General features: G+C 38.0%; 1 pseudogene; it reads left to right on the top strand.

The window, feature by feature from the left end:
- Nucleotides 1–655: 655 nt before the first annotated feature.
- Nucleotides 656–5,321, top strand: LOC107671166 (zinc-binding protein A33-like; annotated as a pseudogene).
- The last annotated feature ends 5,595 nt before the right edge of the window (nt 5,322–10,916 follow it).

Here is a 10,916-nt window from a genome sequence, read left to right on the forward strand (position 1 = left end):
AGAGAGAGAGAGAGGTGACGTATTCCACAAAGGATTTTTCTTGTCATACAATTCTGCCCTCGACTATTCCACAGAAATATTTGAAAAATCTTTGCCTGACAGACTGCTCTTTATGAAACATAATCTTCCTTTGTTTGCACATACAACACAGGCACATAGTCTTTCTTTCTTTGCTGTTATATATCATTTGTGCATTTACACATACACAGAAAAAAAATCTTGTGTCAGACCCCTTACAGAGTGAAATATAAGCCCCTCGCCAGCCCTTCTGTCTGTCTTGCTGCCTGTAATAGTCTGCCTCTGTTCTCTGACGTTGGCTCTTGTTGCAGACAGAAATAGAATATCTCTTCCCTCACTTCCATAAATCGCTCGTGTGGTGCAGTGAGACAGCTGTGGACCCCACAATACCTCCCTTTGCTTTTCTCCTCTTTTGTTTACATCCTATTATGTAAAGTCAGAGCCATTCCAGATATTATATTGTATTTATTTTTAAAGTAACTTGTTTAGATCAGTCGAATGTGTTGGTCACCTCCAGCCTCTGAACCAATCAGCCTGTCGCCCTCCTTTGATATATTGCCCTCATATTGCCTTTGTCCTTCCTCTCTCTCTCTCTGTACGTGTCTTTCTAATACACATCTATCACTCAGCTTGATTTAACTCCTCACACACACACACACACGTGAGATCCCAGAGTTCTGTCTGCTTTGTTCTGACAAGGAAAACTGGAATGCACACAAATCACATGAAGGACACAAAGAACAACTTTAACAACTCTCTCCTTGGTGCCCAAAAGGTAAGAATAAACTGTCACCTTCATACGTCATGGAAGGTGAAATACACAGTGTGAACTGTTTCTATTTCTAGAAGGTTTGAAGTGAGACAAGTGTTTGAATGTGTCATTTGGAATAAAAGGAAAATCTGTTGTTTAGGATTACATTTAGGGCTAACTATGCAAACAGTGTTATAATCTAATTAGTGTACTTACTAAGTCAGCTTATTACACTACAAACTGATTTTGTGCCTGTTTGTGTTTCAGGAGAAGCTTATTCAGACGATTAAAAAGATCAAGCATGAAATTGATGAATGTAACGAAGCTGAGAAAGAGGCCTTTGTGGACGCACTGGAGGTCGAGGTACTGCCTGATTTACCTTGGTAATATTTATATGACTAAATGAGTATTAATGGCCTTTTCTTCACAACACCACTTACTGGCTGACATGGAAAGATAACTCACAAAACAAAAATATGTGTCAATATTACAAAATAAACTCCTTCCAAAAATAAAATTAACAATATTATAAAATATGTAAAACAGAATACAGTATTTACTTTCTGATAATATGACATTACTTTTTTATTTCAACCCACCATTTCCGTTACTGAAAAAATAAGGCTCTGGCTGTCATGTGATAATGTCAAGTTTTAGAAAACATTTTATTTCTATCTATCTATCCTATTTTCATCTTTTTTTCTTTCTTTTTTTTTGTAAATTCTAAACTTTTCTTCAGACCCCCAGCACCATTTTAGAGCTTTTTATATGGCCCATTCAGAAACGGTTAACATGCATATTTAAATAACTCTTGATGCATGTCATCATGTCATCAAGTTGTATAAATTCTGCAGCATGTAAAACTCTTAATGAACAATTTCTGGTATTAAATTTGAGTAATAACTTAATTATTAAGCTAATCTCAGCCTGCTCTTTTCTCCAGAGTTATTAGTCTCTCTTCCTTCGTGTTTCTCATTAAGTCATTAATGTCTCTTTTTTCTGCTTTTTCACAGAACAGATTTGAAGAGATAGAACATGAAATTCGAGCAGAGTTCCAAAACCTCCATCGTTTCCTGGATGAGGAGGAAGAGACAGACCTGGAGCAGCTGAGGAAGGAAAGGGACAAACGAGTGAAGATCTTAAAAGAGAGAGAGAGAGAAAGATTGCCATGCAGAGTAGAGATCTAGAGAAAGCCATCGAGACACTGAACTGCAAACTGCGGGAAGATCACAGCCCAAAACTTTTGAAGGTGGATTTTCATTTTAAGTTGTCTGACAGACTAAGCAGTAAAATCTTTATCTTTAAGCTTTAAGTAGTGTAGTGACCTGCACTGGGAGAGAAACAATTCCTTATCCTCTGTGGATTGTCTAATTTAAACAAAGTTTTTTATTTTATTTTATTATTGTGCATTTAACTACTAGAAATCATCTACTCTGACCACATCACATATTTACTGTAAAATTCTAACAGGGTTAGTTTCATAGTTCATGCAGTTGACACCCACAGAACATGCTAGATGCCATTTGACTCTGTTCAGATCAAGTGCCTAAACAATCACATGATTGAAAGAGTGAGGAATCTTAAGAGCTGACTGCTGCATTCAGGCAGCAAAACATGACTTTGAATCTGAACATTCTTGCTCTAAACACTATATTTTTAAATCCATTTAGGAAATCAAAGAGCTTCTGAAAAGGCAAGTGTCTTTTCCATTTATTCTTACTCACTTGGTCTCTGATTCTCATATAATCATAATCATTGTTGTTACTTTTCTCATTCTGTTCACCATCTACCTCTGTTCTTGTTCAGCTATCATTGTTTATCTTTATCAGATGTGAGGTGAATTTCATTCGTCCTCCCCCAATAGACAGCGAAATTCTCTCTGGTCAGTTTGTGGGGCCCATTCAGTACCGGATCTGGAAACACATGAAAACATCCCTCTACCCAAGTACTAAGACTAAATATTAAATAATATAATTTTATTACATACTAAAATGTAATAAAAATCTGAAACATTTTAATGTCCTTTACAGATCAAATTCTCACTATAGTGGTGGTGATTAGGTTCATCCCAGTGACTCGAATGTTTTGAATCAGTTCATCAATGATTCGTTCAGTGATTATTTCTGCAGGTTACATCAAACAAAGTGATTAAAGCATTCCGTGTGTCCGAAATTGTGTACTGTCAGAGTAGGTAACACATTTGAATTTAAACTTACTTCGCAACCATTAAAAAGTATGCTCTATATAGAATGAATATGGGTAATATCATGAATGAAATTCTGACATATTATGTCCGCCATGTTGTTACTATTATGTGACCTACCAGCATCAGTTGCGTTGCTTCACTGCCATTCATAAATGCTCTCCCGTGGCCTCATGGGATAGTAAAAGCATTCACGCCATGTCGTAATTACTGTAATTCCAAGATGACAACACGTGACGTTCTACTCTAAGCTGAATTATGCGTTTCTATGGCAACACTATCAAAACCAAAGTGCTCACTTGCTCGCAGAACTCGTAATTACAATTTGTAAGCTCGGAATGTTCTGAGAGCTACAACTTGGACCACATGACTGCTGTACCACCTGACCACAGCCAGATTCATTTAGGCCCTACTTAGAGGCTACCCACGAGTTTGAGGACATGGACAGCACCGAGTAGAACGTCACGTGTTGTCATCTTGGAATTATGGTGTCCATGAACTGCACAGAATCCAGGCGGAAGTAGTAGGTCATCCGGGTACTTTTCGCCTGCTTTTTTTCAAATACTATGAATTCGGACATACCACACTTTTGGCATACTCTTTTCCCACATACTGTATAGTAGGGAAGCTTATTTGATTTTGGATGCAGCGATTGTGTTCATTCAAGCCGTTCAGACGCAAATCACTAACTTGTTCAGTGAAGGAAGTACACAGTACGGTCATTCAGTAGAATGAATGTATGATTTGCTACTTCAAAATGCTCGCATGCTATTACGTGCTATAGTCAGTCATTGAAAGACAAAAAGCCATGTTCTTCAATCAGGAGACTCTAAAAGAAGAAAAATATAAGTTAGTTTGAGAAAGAGGATGAGAATAATTCATTAAAAAAAACAAATCTTTCACAAACGAAACACCACTACTATAGTCTAGTAACTGTAAGTTAAATGTGTATTGTTTGTTACATTAAAATTATTGTGCTACATATTACTAATTAATCTGATGTAAATCAATTCTGAATGACTTATTTGCATACACAGACATATCCACGTTGACTTTTGACCCTGAAACGGCACATCCCCACTTGACCTTCTCAGCTGAGAGAACTTCAGTGACGTTCGAGGAAGACAAGGTGCAGCCTAACGAGAACCCAGCCGAAAGGAACCCGAAGCGCTTCCACTTCTATTATTGCGTGATGGGGTCAGAGGCCTTCACTCATGGCCGTCATTACTGGGAGGTGGAGGTGAAAGGCAAGACCGCCTGGCGAGTGGGTGTGGCCAGAGCGGACATACCCCGTGGAGAGATGGACTCTTCCTCCACGTTAAACGGACTGTGGACACTGTCCCTCAGAAATGGCTTGATCATGGCCTGCACCCACCCAAAGCCCACAAAGGTGCTCTCATACACCCTCCCCATCCGCATCGGCATCTTCCTGGACTGTGATAACGAGGAGGTTTCTTTCTACAATGCTGCCACCATGACGCCACTCTTCTCATTCTACATAGGGACTGTTCTAGTGCCGCTTAAGGAGGAGGTGTCTTTCTACAATGCTGTCACCATGACGCCACTCTTTTCTTTCTACATGGGGACTGTTCTAGTGCCGCTCTATCCATTTTACAACCCATGTGACACAGATGAAGGAAAGAACAGCGCTCCTCTTTCCATATTTCATCCATCACTCTGAGGGATTGACATGGGTTTAGTTTTTCCACTTACTGCTGACATAGTTTGAAACGCTGAATTCTGATCACCTCGAAGTTTGTATGCCTGGAAAGCTAGAGAGCAGTTTTTGCTGTGTAGTTGTGTTTGGATCAACCGTTTAAGTAACACTAAACATTAGCTGTATCCGAAATCGACAACTACCCTCGTTCACTATTCCCTACATTACTCCACTAATATACTTTACTGAATAAGTGAAAGAAAATGAGTGGGCAAATTCATTCATGTTTGTTCATTCATTATTTAGGTGCATTATGGGATTAAATGAGTACACTATAATATCCACTATGCTTTTAGACATCACTGCAAATAATGCACAATATGGGGCGATTTTGGACACAGCCAGTGAGATTTCCTCTTTAGACAGTTTATGGGGTTCATTCAGTTCAGGGTCTGAAAAGATGTAAAAAGTAACATTGAGATTAGATTTTTTGGCTGTGCAGTTCTTTATAGAACCAACATCCCTTATATGTAAGGAATATTTCACTCAAATTCTGTCATTATTTATTTGTTTCAAAACTGTATGCCATTACGGATTGATGTCATGATGTTGGTTATGAGACTCTCGAAAACCAGTGAGCTTTGTATTTATTGACGTCCAGCCTGAACCATATTTGATTTGAGAGCTGCAGAGGAGGTCAAGATTATCAGTGAAAATAGTGTCCTTTTTGGAGCTTGACAGGCTGTGGCAACAATGAACTTTTGGTGTGTAAAAAAATTAAATAAGGAAACAAGAAGAAAATGGATTTATCCTACTTAGAAACAAAATAAAAATGTATTTAAAAAATAAATAAATATGAGTTTGGAATGCTGGATCTCATCTAATCTCAGAAGCTACGCAGAGTTTGGCTTGGTTAGTATTTGGATGGGAGACTGCCTGGGAATACCAGGTGCTTTATCCTCGGGTGGCATGTTGGCTCAGTGTTAACCTTCACAGCAAGAAGGTCCCTGGTTTAAGTCCCAGCTTAAGTCAGGAAGCCTTTCTGTGTGGAGTTTGAATGTTCTGCCTGTGCTCTGTGATGGACTGACCATCTGTCCAGGGTGTTTCCCTGCTTTTAACCCAAGATGCTGGGTAGGCTCCAGCATCCCCATTACCCTACAGGACAAACAGTTTGGAGAATGGATGGATGGAGCTTGGAACAACATTAGGGTGAGTAAATAATGACAGAATTTTAATTTTTAGAGTGAATAATTATTTTTCTTTTCATATATTTGTATGCAAATAAATATAATACATGTAATTTATCTTGCAAACTGTTTGCAAGTCACCTTTGTGCATGTGTTGTATCATAATAATGTGTTCTGGCACAATAAAACAGAAAGCCAAGAAGAAAAAAAAAAGAATTACATTTCTGTGCCTGCTGACATACTATTAATAGAAACTGTTTACAATTACCTCTGTATAAATAAGACACGTCTGTTGCATTCAGCCATGAACTAGTTTGGAAACTATGTGCTGTTGGAGTGACAGAGAAGAAAACCAAAAGGGGGATGGTCCCTCTGCACCCTGCCAGCAACAGGCCGGGGAGAAGGAAAGCAAAAGCTAGAGAGACAGATGAGTGACTTTGAATGTGATTGACTGCAAGGGCAGAAAGCTCTTTTTTTTCTTCTTTTGCAGCCACAGCCACAGGAGAGGCATGTCAGAGTGCTGTGCGCAGGCCTTTATAACTGCTTTATAAACCACACACCAAGACACATTTTAAAATCATTTATTATCATTTCTAGGCATGAAACAAAGGAAGTATCACTTCTTTACAAAATGTTTATGTGTTGTGTTTGTGCAAAAAGGAAGATCATTTACTGATAAACTGTAGAGCATCACTCAGGTGGAATAAGAAGAGGAAAAGAGAGGCAGAAACCTCTCATGCACCTGTGGGACACAACTGCACGTTGAGTTTACTTGGAACACACACAACACCACAGGACACTTGGGCTTCTCATACTCTATACATTCTGACCGCTCATTTTCCTCACTCGTGAGAGATAGCCTATGGCCGCCATGCACTCATTATTTTGGGGGGTCGTCATGTGACACACAGCAGCCACAACAGCACTTGTTTTATTTCGTTTTTCCTGTTTATTCGAAACATTCCCAAACGCATTAACTATATCATGAAATAGCCTATCCTGACTCTCACCTTTATAGATTATGTTGATCTATAGGCGATGGTCAAAGTAACTTAATAATGTAATCTATTATCTATGCATATGTCTGTTTACTTAATTAACAGATATGGATGTCATGCCATAACATATTTTTATTACGACTGAGTTTATATTTAATGTGAATTTAACATTGAAAGTTAATGTAAAAAAACATTGCAAGTTAGGCTACTAATCATAACACTTTCATTGTACAGAAAGAGAGCAAAGAACATTTACATGATCAAAGAACATTTTCACTGACAGTCTAGTTCAAGCACTCTCTTGAATTTAGCAGCTGATGATATGACGCACTGAACGCTATAATCACGCTGGTATGACTGTATTAAATATAGAAAATATTAATTTGCTATTTTTTGTCTTTTGGAAGCTGAATTCAAAATCCACTTGGCTCAAAAATCTGAGGGGGCACGTGCCCCCTCACTTTGAATGGGCATGACGCCTCTGATTCCATACCCACTGAATTCTGAGTTTGACTTAAAAGGGATAGTTCATCCAAATATGAAAATTATTTCATTTATTCATCCTCATGTCATTCCAAACCTTATGACTTTCTTCTGTAGAATACAAGGTAATTTGAAGATTTTTTCAGTTGTTTTTGTCTATATTAAGAAAGTCAGTGGGGTTTAAAACAACACTCAATTCTACTGACTGTCATTGTATGGACAAAAAAATATTTTCAAAGAAAGTCTTTGAGTCTCAAGTTTTACTTAAGACTTAAGTTGTTCTAAAACTTTTTTAGAACAACATGAGGGTGACAGAATATTCCTTTTTGGATGAACTATCCTTTTAATGCCCTTAAGAATGTTTTCGACAAATCAGGTCTAACCAATGGAATGGAAAGGTATAGGGTGACACGTAGAATGCAACATTTTAGTGACATCCATGTAAGGGATGTTTTACACAATGGAATTGTCCAATCAGAGACCTGCAGAGCCATGATACATGAAAATCAGAGTACTTCTTTTAGACATCTACACACTACCTCCTACATATGCATGACCACACTAGCACAGATAGACACTATGGGAGCGTAACTCTATAGCATGCAATGACGATGCATCATTACTTTAGTGTTTTAATTTTTTAAAGCGCTTCGAGCAAGGGAAAAATGCTATATTAATTAAATTACTATTCCATTGGTGTAGTCTTCAGCATCGATTAAATCAAAACGACCTGTAACGCGGCTATCTTGCTATCAAAAAAGATAGCAGTTGGGTACCACTAGACAACATTGAGTCCATTCTGATAGAAATCTCTGTGCACTCCCTTAAATTGCATCTGAATTTAATACCACTTAAAAAGGAACAGCAATTACCAGCCAGCCGGGGAGAAAAAGGACATTGCTAATTGCATTGAAATGACAGCTATCCAATGGAGTTTCTTGCTAACACTGACACACACAAACATACTCACATGCACTTGTACAAACACATACAGGCCTCCTGATGTTGCCAATGATGAATAACATCTATAATCTCTCATCATAAATACCATATTGCACCCACATACATACAACACAAGCATCAACACACAAAATACAAAAGCAAACAGTAATCATGTCATGATACAAGACTAATATCAGTGGCAATGTCCTGAAGGGTAATGAATATCTTAAGAATGATCTTCTGCTTTAAGACACTGTGATGATTCAGGAAGTGACCAGCAGAAAATTGATTTTGCCTGGAAACCTGTGTAATGTGCATTACCGGGAAGCACTTAAGTGCGACATCATTTGCTGGAGACGAAAGTAAGGGCATGTGAAAGCAAGCTCATGCCTAACAGCCAATGGGATTAGCTGATGGGACCATGAGACTTATGCTACGCTAGGTTCGTAGGTTTTGTATTGTATAAAAGAGGATTAAAACCCTGTTGTGTCTTCCTGTGAATCGTTGTGAGAAACTAAAGAATCTGGAACTTGAAGACCAAACTACAGAACCTCACAATACATACTTGAAAACAAGTTGTTATTATGCGTGTACATATACTGTATGTGTGTGTGTATCTGCACATTTTTATATTGCTTAGATGTTCTTCATACCGACCCTCTCTCTCCAAACAGGGTGGGGGGTAACTTTAAAGGTGGACTCAGTCATTTTAAATTTAAAGTTTGCTCATTAAGTTTACTGCTAAATAAATTAGTAACACGTTTGAAATATGTTTTAATATCAGACCAAACAGCTGTTTTATTTTACATGGAGTGGGTAACCTCATGGGTGCCACCATGTTGAAATCACAAGACTAGCCGAATACTACTTTATCTATGAGACCCCTCCCATTAATAGACACATTAATGGGCGGCTGCAAACAGAGCATTTCTACAGTGGTACGGGTAACCTAAAATTATTGCTTTTGCATTATTCTACCTCCCCACCACTAGATGACAGTGTAGGTCAAAGACCAGTGTCCAATCAACCAGTGCAACAAACAAAAATGACTCAGTGCATCTTTAACATCACAAAATATGATTCAAATTTGCTCATAAGCCATTTTGAGTCGGATTTATTTACTATGGATCTATATACAGGGATATATCATCATTTTACGTTTTAATGCTACAGTGCTCCTAGGGTTATAAAATCAAGAGTTTGTGATATTTACATTATGAGATGTGACACTAAGACTATATGGCTTTCAAGTGACATTCCCTTGCACTGATATTAAAACATCTGTTAAAGGCTGAGGAGGAACAAGACCATTTTCAGAGGTTTCTGGGATAGGCATGGCCAAATATCTGAGTTTTGTAAACCTTTGATTGCATTTCAAACCTTGTGCTTTGCCAAAAATCTACTTTTTTATTTAATGTCAGCGTATCTTGCAATGTTGTTTAATTGGTGGTTTAGTACTTTAGTCAGGCTTAAATGTGAGGTAGTGATCATCTTCAGTTAGAAAATCTACCCACAAACCTCCAGTCTGTCAAATCTGCCAGCACTTTAAGATGGTGATACGAATATCGAGTTAGCTACCATCCCCACGACTCACTGTGATTTAACATCAGCTCCCACAGATAGTGTGGTAGGAGCAGGTTCCTGGACTCATACAACATTAACAGGCAGTGGTGTTTAGGTTTTACGGGAGGCACCAGGAATATATGTAAACTGATATGTGAGACTGTATTGTCTTTCAACTATGACTATAAATCCAACATTATTTGTGGAACACTGTAGCAACACAAACAATCTAGATCTTCTTACAAACCATGTCCACTTGCTCCTCGAGCAACAAGAATCAGCCAATTTAACTACGCAAGACATTCAGGGGCTAATTTGCTGCTTGCGCCACTTTTGCACACTGTATTTCAGCATTAAAAAACCTGTCTTATTCACTAACCACCTGCAATCACTGCCATTCTTTTCAACCCAAACACACTTCCTTTTTCTGTAATATGTTTGAGTGCATTTTTGATTGTGGGAGTAATTCATCAAATGATGATGAAACAATCGCAAAATGGTGTGCTATTGAGAACACATTTTAAAAAGCCAATTCAGGTGTTTGTATCGCAGTGGTGGAGAGATTCTGTAATGTGCCAGTAAAAGTACAGCATATTGCAGTATTCTGCTGCATCCTCCCAACACCAAGCATTCACTCAATTGCACCTGATTTGCATAATTCCTTTTGTGAACTAAAATGGCGCCATTAGTTAGATCAATTCATTCCAATCCCAATGCACCAGAAAACTCACTAATGATGGAAACAGCCTCACTATTTAGATATACCGGTCTGAACACATTCACTCAAAGAAGCAAACCTGTTTACATCTACTGTTGCCATCAACATGTATGTTTTTTTTTTGTTTGTTTTTTTTTAATATTATGTTTTTTTTTTACGGATTACAGATTTTTGCAACTTTCTCATGTAAAGAACTTTCAACAGCAACATTTTTGTTATTGAATGAACAGGAAATGTGCACTGTCACAACTCTGGACAAGAACATCCGTGAGATTAGCGTCGTAGGTTGGATTGATGGAAGAAGATTCTCAAAAATGTCCTCCAGTCACAGAGTCAGGTATTAGTCTATGAAGGATTATGATTTTTTTTTTTTTTTTTTTTGTCAAGTTGTTTTTT

The sequence above is a fragment of the Sinocyclocheilus anshuiensis genome, unplaced genomic scaffold (genome assembly GCF_001515605.1).
Source record: "Sinocyclocheilus anshuiensis isolate Anshui unplaced genomic scaffold, SAMN03320099.WGS_v1.1 scaffold1286, whole genome shotgun sequence".
Classification (NCBI taxonomy): domain Eukaryota; kingdom Metazoa; phylum Chordata; class Actinopteri; order Cypriniformes; family Cyprinidae; genus Sinocyclocheilus; species Sinocyclocheilus anshuiensis.